This window comes from Panulirus ornatus, chromosome 26 (assembly GCF_036320965.1).
Source record: "Panulirus ornatus isolate Po-2019 chromosome 26, ASM3632096v1, whole genome shotgun sequence".
In the NCBI taxonomy this organism is placed as follows: Eukaryota; Metazoa; Arthropoda; class Malacostraca; order Decapoda; family Palinuridae; genus Panulirus; species Panulirus ornatus.
The window spans coordinates 2,985,815-3,000,770 of record NC_092249.1 but is presented as its reverse complement, the minus strand read 5'-3'; the positions used below and the strand labels follow the sequence as shown (position 1 = coordinate 3,000,770).

At 46.8% G+C, this 14,956-nt stretch overlaps 1 protein-coding gene across 1 annotated transcript in view; it reads left to right on the top strand.

Annotated features, from left to right (window-relative positions):
* The first annotated feature begins 928 nt into the window (after positions 1–928).
* The window catches only part of LOC139757456 (patj homolog), a 264,933-nt gene continuing 250,905 nt past the window's right edge, over positions 929–14,956 (top strand). The window contains exon 1 of the mRNA XM_071677983.1: positions 929–1,222. The gene's annotated coding sequence lies outside the window, so the exon portion shown is untranslated. The remainder of the gene's footprint in view (positions 1,223–14,956) is intronic.

The window sequence follows — 14,956 nt, the reverse complement described above, 5'->3', positions numbered from 1 at the left end:
TTAACACCTTCTTTTTGAGCCTCCTTCTTTTATATATATATATATATATATATATATATATATATATATATATATATATATATATATATATATATATATATATATATATATATATTCAGACGATGCGGTTAAGGTAATAATATCATACATATCTATATATACTACGTGCTGAATAATCTCATTAATTTTCAATCAGCTGAAGCTTAATTAACCCATGTATGTCACCCATGCCAAATGAAATATCAATCAATTCATCAGAAAACAGAAATTACATTAGTAGTCATCGGAATGATGCAAAGTATCAACACTGCAGTTGGTAGTTTGCTGTTTTCAATGACTGTATTTCTTATCCTGTTCGTTCCCACAAGACATACTTTATCGCTGAGTGCAGTGTTGACGTAGCATCTTCGTCCACATTCGTAATGCTAGCGGCAGCATCAAACATGGAGGTGGAACTTTCGCCAGACAGCCAGAGAGAGGACATTGCACTCAAATGACTCAAGTACCTCGGCATAACTCAGCGCTCGGGGTGCTGCTACTCACCTCACCAGCGACTCATTTTCATAGACGTTCATATCACTCCCATGAAAATTTTTGCCGAGTAGATAAGCTTTGATTTTCCCGCTGGCTTTGTCTCCTGTTGAACGCTCCATATGACTCAATGAATAACTGCACTTAGAAGGGAAAGAGGATCGACTGCTGTAGGATTGACTTTCGGACATCAAATACCATTCAACTTGCCCATACCAGTCCATACGGAACTGCACAGGGAGGACGATTATGGAATTTAGTCTTGGAGCATTGACTGAGGGGGATGGGAAAAGGTGTATTAGAGAGAAGAGGAAAGTATTGGATCCTGTACTGCGCGCGCAGGTGACGACTGGGAAGAGTCCGGTTCCCGAGTCTATAGCCAGCCCAGCTCAGTGCGAACTTGTATACAGTGCGAGAAGGTGTGTGTGTGTTTGACGCGAGCAGTTTTTCGACTTTGTTGGTGTTGTTTGGAAGTGATATATATCAAAACGTATATGTCATAATATATTTGTTTAAAGTGTATATAATTCTTGTGTTATGCTAAGAATCCGATGTCGGCAACACCGTGAAATGGTGTAAAATACTAGCGGTAGCTCCCGTGTGCAAGGGAGGCCCCTCTCTCTCTCTCTCTCCCTCTCTCTCTCTCTCAAGGTTACCCTGTCGTCTTGGGACGCTGAACTTCAAGGAACAGGTAATGTTGGAAATTATTCTTTTATCCACACACCTTATATGTCAATTACTCACCCCAATCAGTAGCAGATCTGTCAGGGGTAGTGATGCTCTTTGCTTGAGACGAAAATACGTTGGGGGATGTACGTGTCAGCAGTCCACATGTACTGATATTACAGGTAGGCTGGCGACCGACTACTACCTGTTTAGGCATCATGAATTAACCTCATCATCGTACCCAAACTTCCAGTAGGTTTGTAGGACTACACACCGAATGCACGTGAATTTAGTTATGGCTCGTTATTTTCATTTAAGTTTTAGTGGCTGGGTTTGCGTCGATGGTGTGTGTTTGGTGGTTGGTTGGCTGGAGCAAAGTTGGGTACATCCCAAAAGCTATGAAACAGTTGCGAAAGCTTTTGGAACTTAAATCGTTGCGACCTTTGGAATGCATCCCGTAGTACACTTCAACGTGTACTGCACGTATAATATACATTTTGGGGACTTGTACGTGAAAAAAATGAGGTATCGGGTAACTTTCAATACATGAGCTTTCGTGGTCATTCTGATATATTTAAGTCTTATTTAGATAGTAAGATGGGTAATGAAGTCTAATCTTGATGTTAAGCGAAATGCATTTTCATGGCTATGTAGGTACCATAGAACTAGCCACAGTCCAACATTAAGTGTCTTAGTAAGTTATCGTAATGTTCGCCCCTCATGCATATTGAAAGCTATAGCTGTACTGAAATGGGTAAGCCATCGCGATAGGTGCCCCCCCTCGTGCATGTTCAAAGCCAAGACAGTGAACAGGAGTGGGTAAACTTACCGTAATGATTGTTCCTCATGCATGTTGAAAGCTGAACAGTGTACAGAAATGGGTTTTAGGAATTACATGCTTGGCTTCTGTACCATGGTAGCACACTGCACCCCCTCCCCGCTTCCCCCCCCAACTCGTACAAAGGATAAGTTCTGTGAATAAGATCGAAAATCAAATCTGAATCTCCAGCGAGTCGGGCGAGTGCAACCACGTAGTTAAGACACAACTGAGTCAATCGGGTATGAACGAATATTGTCATTTTGTACGAAGTTTCCTCTATACAGGACCATTGCAGTGGCAAGCCAAAAAAAAAAACCGAAATTATGTTTCTACAAAATGCATGAGGGGGTTATGAAAGCCCGGCCTCATTTGACGTCCCGAGATCGACATATGCACTCATTAGTGAGCACTTGACTCTCAAAATAGGATCCACGAACATCTCGTCTATTCCGATGTTTTTTCCTCCTCACATTTCGCATGTATTCCGAATTTACTTTCGTCTTTTGCTTCGTTCCGACCTTTGGGGTGGATGGGACGTGCACTCTCGCAAATGTGTTTGTTTTTAGAGCGGTAATTTTTCAGTAGAGAGCATAGTCATATATTTTTTTTCTCCTCCTCTCCCTCCTCCCTCCTCGCTCGCGTTCTGCCGAGATCCTTTTGTTAAGCAGTTGGAGCGTTCTATACGTTAGTGTAATGTGAGCGTATATACCTGCTGGGGGGGTGTATATTGTGCGCGTGGTTGTGGGGCATTGATCCCTATCCAGGTTATGGCGTTCGAATCCACCTGGGAACACGATGCTCACTAGAATTCCCCAATAGTATCGGTTGAGCGTGTTCATACGTTGTACCCGCGTTGGCTTGGTGAGGTAACCAGTGATGTATTACCGCTCCGATCTGATATGGTAGTTTTTTTTTTTTATATAACCTCAGGACCTAACAACATGAGGTTATCGATCGCGAGTAGACAAAATATTTGACAGATGACGGGCAGGTTGCCAGGAACGTGGACAGCTGGTACAATATAATTCCAATATACGGTTGCAAAATTAGTTTTAAAACTGATGATCGTAGCTGCACGATGTCCATATATATATATATATATATATATATATATATATATATATATATATATATATATATATATAATATATATATATACATTTATATATATACATTTATATATATACATTTATATATATACATATATATATATATATATATATATATATATATATATATATATATATATATATATATATATATATATATATATATTTAGATGCATGGCGGATCTTTGGTTGTAGTACAGCATAAAGATAAACTGTTAAGGTACAAACGCCAGGCCACGTACAGTGTAGCTAAAACCAGCAACACTGTATTAACCCTACAGATGTTGTCTATTAGGTCTCAATTGCAGGTGGTAGGTTGGAATAGGCGATGGAAGTGGAGGGGGGGGGGGCATTGACCTTCGACCTGTTTTTCTTCTCCAGTATTTCCTACTCCATTTTTTTTCCCCCCCCTCCCGCTTGTATTTGTTTTGTATAATTCCCAGGAAGGAATTGTTTTCGTACCAGTATGTATCGAGACATGAGCTCCAGGTATTGCTCACACTTTTCCTAGGGTTTTTTTTTTTTCATTTTCTTTTTACATTTTGAGAGATTTAGTCTGTTGCAGTAATTCACTTCTGCTGAATTCAATCGGTAAAGGATCAATAGATTTGTGTATCAGTGATTCGCCAATCCATTATGGTGATTTCATCATTCAGACAGTGAGCACTCCAATCCGTGTAGGACAAGTGGTTTAGATATTTTTTTTGTAGACTTGCATATGGATATGCAACCTGATTTAAAAACGTATATATATATATATATATATATATATATATATATATATATATATATATATATATATATATATATATATATACACACACACACACACACACACTGCAATACCATCCAAAGCCGCCGCCTTGCCAGATTTCATCTTCCGCAAAGCTTTCACTTCCTCTTCTCTCTTAACCAAACCATTCTCCCTGACCCTCTCACTTCGTACACCACTCCGACCAAAACACCCTATATCTGCCACTCTCTCATCAAACACATTCAACAAGCCTTCAAAATACTCTATCTCCTTTTCACTTCATCACTACGTGTTATTTACTTTCCTCCTTGCCCCTTTCACCGATGTTCCCATTTGTTCTCTTAGACGTATTCTTTCAAACATCTTTTTTTCTGATTGATGATCTTTCCCAACTCTTGCCCTCTTCAATCTGCATCCTGACTCTGCGCTTTTTTATACTTTCCCAGTCATAACTCCTTCTGTATTATCGTCAGCTTTTTTTCTTTCTGAAAATTACTTTTTCATCCCACCACTCACTATCTTTTTATATGCCTACCTCCACCTCTTACTCATGCCACTATTTTTCAATGCCACAGTCTTCCTCTAAATACTGTACATTCTCCCTCCTACATTTGCTCTCATCTTTTCCTTTACACTCAACTCTCGTTCTTCTCCCACACATCTCCTTTCTATCAAGCCCTTACCTCCCACCTTTCTCATCCAACATTTTCACTCTTCGTTTTTAAAACTAACCAAATTCTCCCATCCCTCGCAGCTCTCATCTTTGCATTGTCATCATCTCCCTTCCACTAGTCTCCTTTTTCAAGCACTTCCTCCAAATTTATTAAAATCTCTTTGGTGTTTTGAAATACCTCAATTAATTCATCGGATCCAGTGAATTAGTGGCAGACATGCAGTGCATTCAGCCACTTAAAACAAAAATATGTTAAATAAGGGTACATTTGTTTGATTTTTGGAGAACATGTTGTATGGATAGGTTGAATGCTGAGTGGCGGAAGTATGACAAGAGCTGTACAGGATGGGGATAAAGATAGTGTTTCAAATACAGAGGTAAGTTTTTGAGTTTTCTTGGAAAATGTATGTAGGTATGACTGAGAGGGTGATATTCAGGTGTGATTGGGAGAGCATTGTGGTTTCAGAAGTGGTAGAGGATGTGTGGATCAGGTGTTTGCTTTGAAGAATGCATGTGAGAAATACTTAGAAAAATAGATGGATTTGTATGTAGCGTCTATGGATCTGGAGACGGCATATGATAGGGTTGATAGAGAAGCTTTGTGGAAGTATATGGTGTGGGAGGTAAGTTGCTGGAAGCAGTGAAAAGTTTTTGCTAAGGATATATCCTTAGCCGTGTACGAGTAGGAAGAGAGGAGAGTGATTGGTTCCCAGTGAAGATCGGTCTGCGGCAGGGGTTGTTCCCATGGTTGTTTAATTTGTTAATGGGTGGGATGGTTCGGAAGGTAAGTGCTGAAGTGTTTGGAGAGGGGTGAATATGCAGTCTGTTGTGGGTGAGAGGGCCTGGGAAGTGAGTCAGTTTTTGTTCGCCGATGATACAGCTCTGGTGGCTGATTCGAGGGAGAAACTGCAGAGGTTGGTGGCTGAGTTTGGAAAAGTGTGCGAAAGGAGAAAGTTGAGAGTAAATGTGAATAAGAGGAAGGCTATTAGGCTCAGTAGGATTGAGGGACAAGTTAATTGGGATGTAATTTTAGAATGATAAAAATTGGAGAAAGTAAAGTGTTTTAGATGTCTAGAAGTGGACTTAACGGCGAATGGAACCATGGAAGCGTAAGTCACAGGGTTGGGGGAGGGGGCGAAGGTTCTGGTAGCGATGAAGAATGTGTGGATGGAGAGAACGTTATCTTGGAAAGCAAAAATGGGTATGTTTGAAGGAATAATAGTTCCAACCATTTTATGTGGTTGCGAGGGATGGAGTACAGATGGGGTTGTACAGAGGAGGGTAGATGTGTTGGAAATGATATGTTTGAGGACAATATGCGGTATGAGGTGGTTTGATTAAGTAATGAAAGGGTAAGAGAGATGTGTAGAATTGATTAGAGTGTGGTTGAGAGAGCAGAAGAGGGTGTGTTGAAGTGTTTTGGACGTATGGAGAAAACGAGTGAGGGAAGATTGACAAAGAGGATGTATGTGTCAGAAGTGGAGGGAGCAAGGAGAAGTGGGAGACCAAATTGGAGGTGGAAGGATAGAGTGAAAAAGATTTTGACCGGTCGGGGCCTGAACATATAGGAGGGTGAGGGGACCAAACTGTCTTGTCGCTTCTATGCCCAAATCAGGCTGTTGGTGTCCGCGGCTCAGCGAACACACCCTGGCTGTTGGGGTACACTTCTACGTGTTACAAGAACGTATCCGGGTCCTTATTTAGATATAATTTTTCCCCCTAATTCCTTGTGTTTATGATCACTCACGACACCGTCTTGTGTTCCGGTATGATTCGATTTCGTCGCCTTCCCTCAATGATTAGTTTGATTTTTTTTTTTCCGTCGCGCTTGCGACGAACGGTCATGGCTCAAGTCAAACGGAAACAGAGCGAGTGGTTCGATAACGACCGCAAACCATCATCTACCATCACCTGTTACCTGCTGTAGAAACGGTAATACCTGAATAGATAGAATGGATACATTAAGAAAAAGCTTTCCTTGCAAAGCATGAAGCACAGGAAGGCGTATACAGTATAGATCTTATCATAATTTGTTTTTCTCGCGGCACTGCTGTATCACGCAGTGAAATTGCCAACACCACGGACACTCGTTAACGCAATACATAGTTTCATCTTCTCCCGGTTTTTATGGTTGGCAGTTGTAGTTCGTGAACTTCCTTCCCTTCGCGATCGTTGACCCAAATGTCCTGACCGATTCTGCGTTCCACGAATCCTGGAAATCATCGGACGTGACACGAGACATTGCCAGGTATTATGATTTGATATACCCCGGGCCGTATTTGTTACTGGTAGCTCCTGTTATGTTACGCCCTGTACGGTGCGCTCACTGAGACTGACTTGGTTCGTTTTAAGTTTGAACCCTCCGCCCCCCACCTGACCTGGCCTGACCTGACACTGTTCCAGTAGGCTTGTTCCAGGGGTCGGTCTGGTAGTTTCTCCCTTCCACATTGTTGATTTACGGCGTAGGGCTTATGGTGTAGATTTGAGAGCGTGTGTTATGAACGATGTTATATTGGTATTATTCGTGATAGGAGTTTCTTCCGTAATAAACCCTTGGAAAGGGGGAAACCTCCACCTTATTTCTTCTAAATCTCGAGGCACCAATTGATTCACTTGTTACAGATTGCCTCTCGATGGTTTCGGGGGTCCTCCCCCCACAGCTGGGGTCTGGGACCTTACCTTACCTTACGTATACCTTACGATGGTTTGGGAGGTCTTCTACCCCCACAGCTGGGGTCTGGGACCTTACCTTACCTTACGTATACCTTACGATGGTTTGGGAGGTCTTCTACCCCCACAGCTGGGGTCTGGGACCTTACCTTACCTTACGTATACCTTACGATGGTTTGGGAGGTCTTCTACCCCCACAGCTGGGGTCAGGGACCTTACCTTACCTTACGTATACCTTACGATGGTTTGGGAGGTCTTCTACCCCCACAGCTGGGGTCTGGGACCTTACCTTACCTTACATATACCTTACGATGGTTTGGGAGGTCTTCTACCCCCACAGCTGGGGTCTGGGACCTTACCTTACCTTACATATACCTTACGATGGTTTGGGAGGTCTTCTACCCCCACAGCTGGGGTCTGGCACCTTACCTTACGTAAAACTTAATAGTTATTTCTGAGGTCTGTCCCCACAGCTCGGTCCGGGCCTTACCCTACGTTGGTTTGGGAGGAGCTGTGGTGACCTTACCTTACCATGGTGTTCCGCCAAACCATCGTTTTGTTCGTCGGGTTAGCAACAGTAGCGCATCCAAACATCAGTTTGATGCTAAACGCAATACAATGAACTACAGTGATTCAGGTGTCGAGCGCAAGTCTTGTGTTGCGTTGAGTGTGAGATGTATCTATTAACAAGGTCAGCGTGACTGTAGCGTGACTGCTCGATGATTCTCATTATTCACCCAAATCGTGTCGTAGATACGGAGTATTTGAACTTCACAACAAATGCGCGAGGTGTATGCTCGTTCAAACTACTCCCGGGAAATGTCTGAATATTTTTGCCTAAAGTAAACACACGCGCGTCCTCCCGCGCCCGAAATGCAAGACATTACTGAGGTCTCCCGAGAAATCCCGGAAAAAGTCGAGACCCCCACGGAAAGAACCGTGTTGTCGCCAGAAGAGCCATTGTGTCATGGTCTGCCAGACAAGCTGTAAACAGGAGGGATTCAAAATAGGAAGAAAATACCACCACGAGTCGCACTGGAATTGATAAGCAGCGCGGTCGTGAGATGCGAACCCCATATGATTTGGTGGGCGCGTCTGTTGAGGAAGGCTCCGGGAATCGTGTGCATTCGAAGGTGATTTATTTATCATTTAGGTGTATGTTTATTCGTGAAAACTTGTGAACATGTTGTTATACTTTTCATAAATCTTTATCAAGTCCACACCCTTCCTCATGAAGTGAATCTGGAACTTAGGAAATCACACGAAGGTTAAATACTTAAAGGGAAGTTTGAGGGATTTGTGATGGAATATGAGAGAAGGAGGTTTTCATTGTGATAGAATATGGTAGGAGGAGGTTTTCATAACGTATAAGGAAACTATAAAGTATTTTGGCACTTGTTGAAGCTCCCCAAAACTTTGCTGACCACGTAGTGTCAAACATTTTATTTTCAGCCCAGCAGCAATACCGTGGACTAGTGCGTGGGGCTCGGGCGTGAACGGTTGGCCGGGTTTCTGTGCATTATACGTGGCAGGTAGAAGCATGGATGTTTATTTACGAGGCCGTTATTCGTCTGTTCCCAGCGTTACCTGGCTGAGGCTGGAGTAAGGGTTTGTGTTTACACATGAAATGGCAACACCCTGAGCACAGTGGTTCGATGCTCGGGTGTGATGGTGACCCCTGACCTGACTGTGTAGGGTCAAGAGGTCACGCCGTTGTACTCAAGGATCGTACCATCGTGCTCAAGGATCGTACCATCGTGCTCTAGGATCGTACCGTCGTGCTCAAGGATCGTACCGTCGTGCTCAAGGATCGTACCGTCGTGCTCTAGGATCGTACCGTCGTGCTCTAGGATCGTACCATCGTGCTCTAGGATCGTACCGTCGTGCTCTAGGATCGTACCGTCGTGCTCTAGGATCGTACCGTCGTGGTCAAAGATCGTACCATCGTGCTGTCGTGCTAAAGGATCGTACCGTCGTGCTCAAGGATCGTACCATCGTGCTCAAGGATCGTACCATCGTGCTCTAGGATCGTACCGTCGTGCTCTAGGATCGTACCGTCGTGCTCTAGGATCGTACCGTCGTGCTCAAAGATCGTACCATCGTGCTGTCGTGCTAAAGGATCGTACCGTCGTGCTCAAGGATCGTACCATCGTGCTCAAGGATCGTACCATCGTGCTCTAGGATCGTACCATCGTGCTCTAGGATCGTACCGTCGTGCTCTAGGATCGTACCGTCGTGCTCAAGGATCGTATTGTCGTGCTCAAGGATCGTACTGTCGTGTTCAAGGAATCATACCATCGTGCTCTAGGGTCGTATTGTCGTGCTTTAGGATCGTGCCGTCGTGTTCAGAGGATCGTACCATCGTGCTCAAGGATCGTACCATCGTGCTCTAGGGTCGTATTGTCGTGCTCAAGGATCGTTCCATCGTTTCTCAAGGATCGTACCATCGTGCTCTAGGGTCGTATTGTCGTGCTCAAGGATCGTACCATCGTGCTCAAGGATCGTACCATCGTGCTCTAGGATCGTACCGTCGTGCTCAAGGATCGTACCATCGTGCTCAAGGATCGTACCATCGTGCTGTCGTGCTAAAGGATCGTACCGTCGTGCTAAAGGATCGTACCGTCGCTCTCAAGGATCGTACCGTCGTGCTAAAGGATCGTACCGTCGTGCTAAAGGATCGTACCGTCGTGCTCTAGATCGTACGTCGTGCTCAAGGATCGTACCGTCGTGCTAAAGGATCGTACCGTCGTGCTAAAGGATCGTACCGTCGTGCTCAAGGATCGTACCATCGTGCTCTAGGGTCGTATTGTCGTGCTCAAGGATCGTATTGTCGTGCTCAAGGATCGTACCATCGTGCTCAAGGATCGTACCGTCGTGCCTAGGATCGTACCGTCGTGCTCAAGGATCGTATTGTCGTGCTCAAGGATCGTACCATCGTGCTGTCGTGCTAAAGGATCGTACCGTCGTGCTCTAGATCGTACCGTCGTGCTCAAGGATCGTATTGTCGTGCTCAAGGATCGTACCATCGTGCTCAAGGATCGTACCGTCGTGCTAAAGGATCGTACCGTCGTGCTCAAGGATCGTATTGTCGTGCTCAAGGATCGTACCGTCGTGCCTAGGATCGTACCGTCGTGCTCAAGGATCGTATTGTCGTGCTCAAGGATCGTACCATCGTGCTGTCGTGCTAAAGGATCGTACCGTCGTGCTCAAGGATCGTACCATCGTGCTCAAGATCGTACCATCGTGCTGTCGTGCTAAAGGATCGTACCGTCGTGCTCTAGGATCGTACCATCGTGCTGTCGTGCTAAAGGATCGTACCGTCGTGCTCTAGGATCGTACCATCGTGCTCAAGGATCGTACCGTCGTGCTCTAGGATCGTACCGTCGTGCTCAAGGATCGTATTGTCGTGCTCAAGGATCGTTCCATCGTTTCTCAAGGATCGTACCATCGTGCTCTAGGATCGTACCATCGTGCTCTAGGATCGTACCATCGTGCTCTAGGATCGTACCATCGTGCTCTAGGATCGTACCATCGTGCTCTAGGATCGTACCATCGTGCTCTAGGATCGTACCATCGTGCTCTAGGATCGTACGTCGTGCTCAAGGATCGTACCATCGTGCTCTAGGGTCGTATTGTCGTGCTCAAGGATCGTTCCATCGTTTCTCAAGGATCGTACCGTCGTGCTCTAGGATCGTACCATCGTGCTGTCGTGCTAAAGGATCGTACCGTCGTGCTCAAGGATCGTACCATCGTGCTCAAGGATCGTACCATCGTGCTCAAGATCGTACCATCGTGCTCTAGGATCGTACGTCGTGCTCAAGGATCGTACCATCGTGCTCTAGGGTCGTATTGTCGTGCTCAAGGATCGTACCATCGTGCTCAAGGATCGTACCATCGTGCTGTCGTGCTAAAGGATCGTACCGTCGTGCTCTAGATCGTACGTCGTGCTCAAGGATCGTTCCATCGTTTCTCAAGGATCGTACCATCGTGCTCAAGGATCGTACCATCGTGCTCAAGGATCGTACCATCGTGCTCAAGGATCGTACCGTCGTGCTCAAGGATCGTACCATCGTGCTCAAGGATCGTACCGTCGTGCTCTAGGATCGTACCATCGTGCTCTAGGATCGTACCATCGTGCTGTCGTGCTAAAGGATCGTACCGTCGTGCTCTAGGATCGTACCATCGTGCTCAAGGATCGTACCATCGTGCTCTAGGGTCGTATTGTCGTGCTCAAGGATCGTACCGTCCGTGCTCTAGGATCGTACCATCGTGCTCTAGGGTCGTATTGTCGTGCTCAAGGATCGTTCCATCGTTTCTCAAGGATCGTACCATCGTGCTCTAGGATCGTACCGTCCGTGCTCTAGGATCGTACCGTCGTGCTCAAGGATCGTACCATCGTGCTGTCGTGCTAAAGGATCGTACGTCGTGCTCAAGGATCGTATTGTCGTGCTCAAGGATCGTACCATCGTGCTCTAGGGTCGTATTGTCGTGCTCAAGGATCGTACCATCGTGCTCAAGGATCGTATTGTCGTGCTCAAGGATCGTACCGTCGTGCTAAAGGATCGTACCGTCGTGCTCAAGGATCGTATTGTCGTGCTCAAGGATCGTACCATCGTGCTGTCGTGCTAAAGGATCGTACCGTCGTGCTAAAGGATCGTACCGTCGTGCTAAAGGATCGTACCGTCGTGCTAAAGGATCGTACCATCGTGCTGTCGTGCTAAAGGATCGTACCGTCGTGCTAAAGGATCGTACCGTCGTGCTAAAGGATCGTACCGTCGCTCTCAAGGATCGTACCGTCGCTCTCAAGGATCGTACCGTCGTGCTAAAGGATCGTACCGTCGTGCTCAAGGATCGTACCATCGTGCTCAAGGATCGTACCATCGTGCTGTCGTGCTAAAGGATCGTACCGTCGTGCCTAGGATCGTACCGTCGTGCTCTAGATCGTACCGTCGTGCTAAAGGATCGTACCGTCGTGCTCAAAGATCGTACCATCGTGCTCAAGGATCGTACCGTCGTGCTCAAGGATCGTACCATCGTGCTCAAGGATCGTACCATCGTGCTGTCGTGCTAAAGGATCGTACCGTCGTGCTCAAGGATCGTACCATCGTGCTCAAGGATCGTACCGTCGTGCTAAAGGATCGTACCGTCGTGCTAAAGGATCGTACCGTCGTGCTCAAGGATCGTACCATCGTGCTGTCGTGCTAAAGGATCGTACCGTCGTGCTCAAGGATCGTACCATCGTGCTCAAGGATCGTACCATCGTGCTCTAGGGTCGTATTGTCGTGCTCAAGGATCGTACCGTCGTGCCTAGGATCGTACCGTCGTGCTCAAGGATCGTACCATCGTGCTCAAGGATCGTACCGTCGTGCTCTAGGATCGTACCATCGTGCTCTAGGGTCGTATTGTCGTGCTCAAGGATCGTACCATCGTGCTGTCGTGCTAAAGGATCGTACCGTCGTGCTCTAGATCGTACGTCGTGCTCAAGGATCGTACCATCGTGCTCTAGGGTCGTATTGTCGTGCTCAAGGATCGTACCGTCGTGCTCAAGGATCGTACCATCGTGCTCAAGGATCGTACCATCGTGCTGTCGTGCTAAAGGATCGTACCGTCGTGCTAAAGGATCGTACCGTCGTGCTCAAGGATCGTATTGTCGTGCTCAAGGATCGTACCGTCGTGCCTAGGATCGTACCGTCGTGCCTAGGATCGTACCGTCGTGCCTAGGATCGTACCGTCGTGCTCAAGGATCGTACCGTCGTGCTCTAGATCGTACCGTCGTGCTCAAGGATCGTACCATCGTGCTCAAGGATCGTATTGTCGTGCTCAAGGATCGTACCATCGTGCTCTAGGATCGTACCATCGTGCTCAAGGATCGTACCATCGTGCTCAAGATCGTACCATCGTGCTCAAGGATCGTTCCATCGTTTCTCAAGGATCGTACCGTCGTGCCTAGGATCGTACCGTCGTGCTCAAGGATCGTTCCATCGTTTCTCAAGGATCGTACCGTCGTGCTCTAGGATCGTACCATCGTGCTCTAGGGTCGTATTGTCGTGCTCAAGGATCGTACCATCGTGCTCTAGGGTCGTATTGTCGTGCTCAAGGATCGTACCGTCGTGCTCTAGGATCGTACGTCGTGCTCAAGGATCGTACCATCGTGCTGTCGTGCTAAAGGATCGTACCGTCGTGCTCAAGGATCGTACCATCGTGCTCTAGGGTCGTATTGTCGTGCTCAAGGATCGTATTGTCGTGCTCAAGGATCGTATTGTCGTGCTCAAGGATCGTTCCATCGTTTCTCAAGGATCGTACCATCGTGCTCTAGGGTCGTATTGTCGTGCTCAAGGATCGTACCATCGTGCTCAAGGATCGTACCGTCGTGCTCAAGGATCGTTCCATCGTTTCTCAAGGATCGTACCATCGTGCTGTCGTGCTAAAGGATCGTACCGTCGTGCTCTAGATCGTACCGTCGTGCTAAAGGATCGTACCGTCGTGCTCTAGGATCGTACCATCGTGCTCTAGGGTCGTATTGTCGTGCTCAAGGATCGTTCCATCGTTTCTCAAGGATCGTACCGTCGTGCTCAAAGATCGTACCATCGTGCTCAAGGATCGTACCATCGTGCTCAAGGATCGTACCGTCGTGCTCAAGGATCGTACCATCGTGCTCAAGGATCGTACCATCGTGCTCAAGGATCGTTCCATCGTTTCTCAAGGATCGTACCGTCGTGCCTAGGATCGTACCGTCGTGCTCAAAGATCGTACCATCGTGCTCAAGGATCGTATTGTCGTGCTCAAGGATCGTATTGTCGTGCTCAAGGATCGTACCATCGTGCTGTCGTGCTAAAGGATCGTACCGTCGTGCTCAAGGATCGTTCCATCGTTTCTCAAGGATCGTACCATCGTGCTCAAGGATCGTATTGTCGTGCTCAAGGATCGTTCCATCGTTTCTCAAGGATCGTACCATCGTGCTCAAGGATCGTACCGTCGTGCTCTAGGATCGTACGTCGTGCTCAAGGATCGTATTGTCGTGCTCAAGGATCGTACCATCGTGCTCTAGGATCGTACCATCGTGCTCTAGGATCGTACCGTCGTGCTCTAGGATCGTACCATCGTGCTCTAGGGTCGTATTGTCGTGCTCAAGGATCGTACCGTCGTGCTCTAGGATCGTACCATCGTGCTCTAGGGTCGTATTGTCGTGCTCAAGGATCGTACCGTCGTGCCTAGGATCGTACCGTCGTGCTCTAGGATCGTACCATCGTGCTCTAGGGTCGTATTGTCGTGCTCAAGGATCGTACCATCGTGCTCTAGGATCGTACCATCGTGCTCTAGGGTCGTATTGTCGTGCTCAAGGATCGTACCGTCGTGCTCTAGGATCGTACCATCGTGCTCTAGGGTCGTATTGTCGTGCTCAAGGATCGTTCCATCGTTTCTCAAGGATCGTACCATCGTGCTGTCGTGCTAAAGGATCGTACCGTCGTGCTCAAGGATCGTATTGTCGTGCTCAAGGATCGTACCGTCGTGCTAAAGGATCGTACCGTCGTGCTCTAGATCGTACCGTCGTGCTAAAGGATCGTACCGTCGTGCCTAGGATCGTACCGTCGTGCTCAAGGATCGTTCCATCGTTTCTCAAGGATCGTACCGTCGTGCTCTAGATCGTACCGTCGTGCTAAAGGATCGTACCGTCGCTCTCAAGGATCGTACCGTCGTGCTAAAGGATCGTACCGTCGCTCTCAAGGATCGTA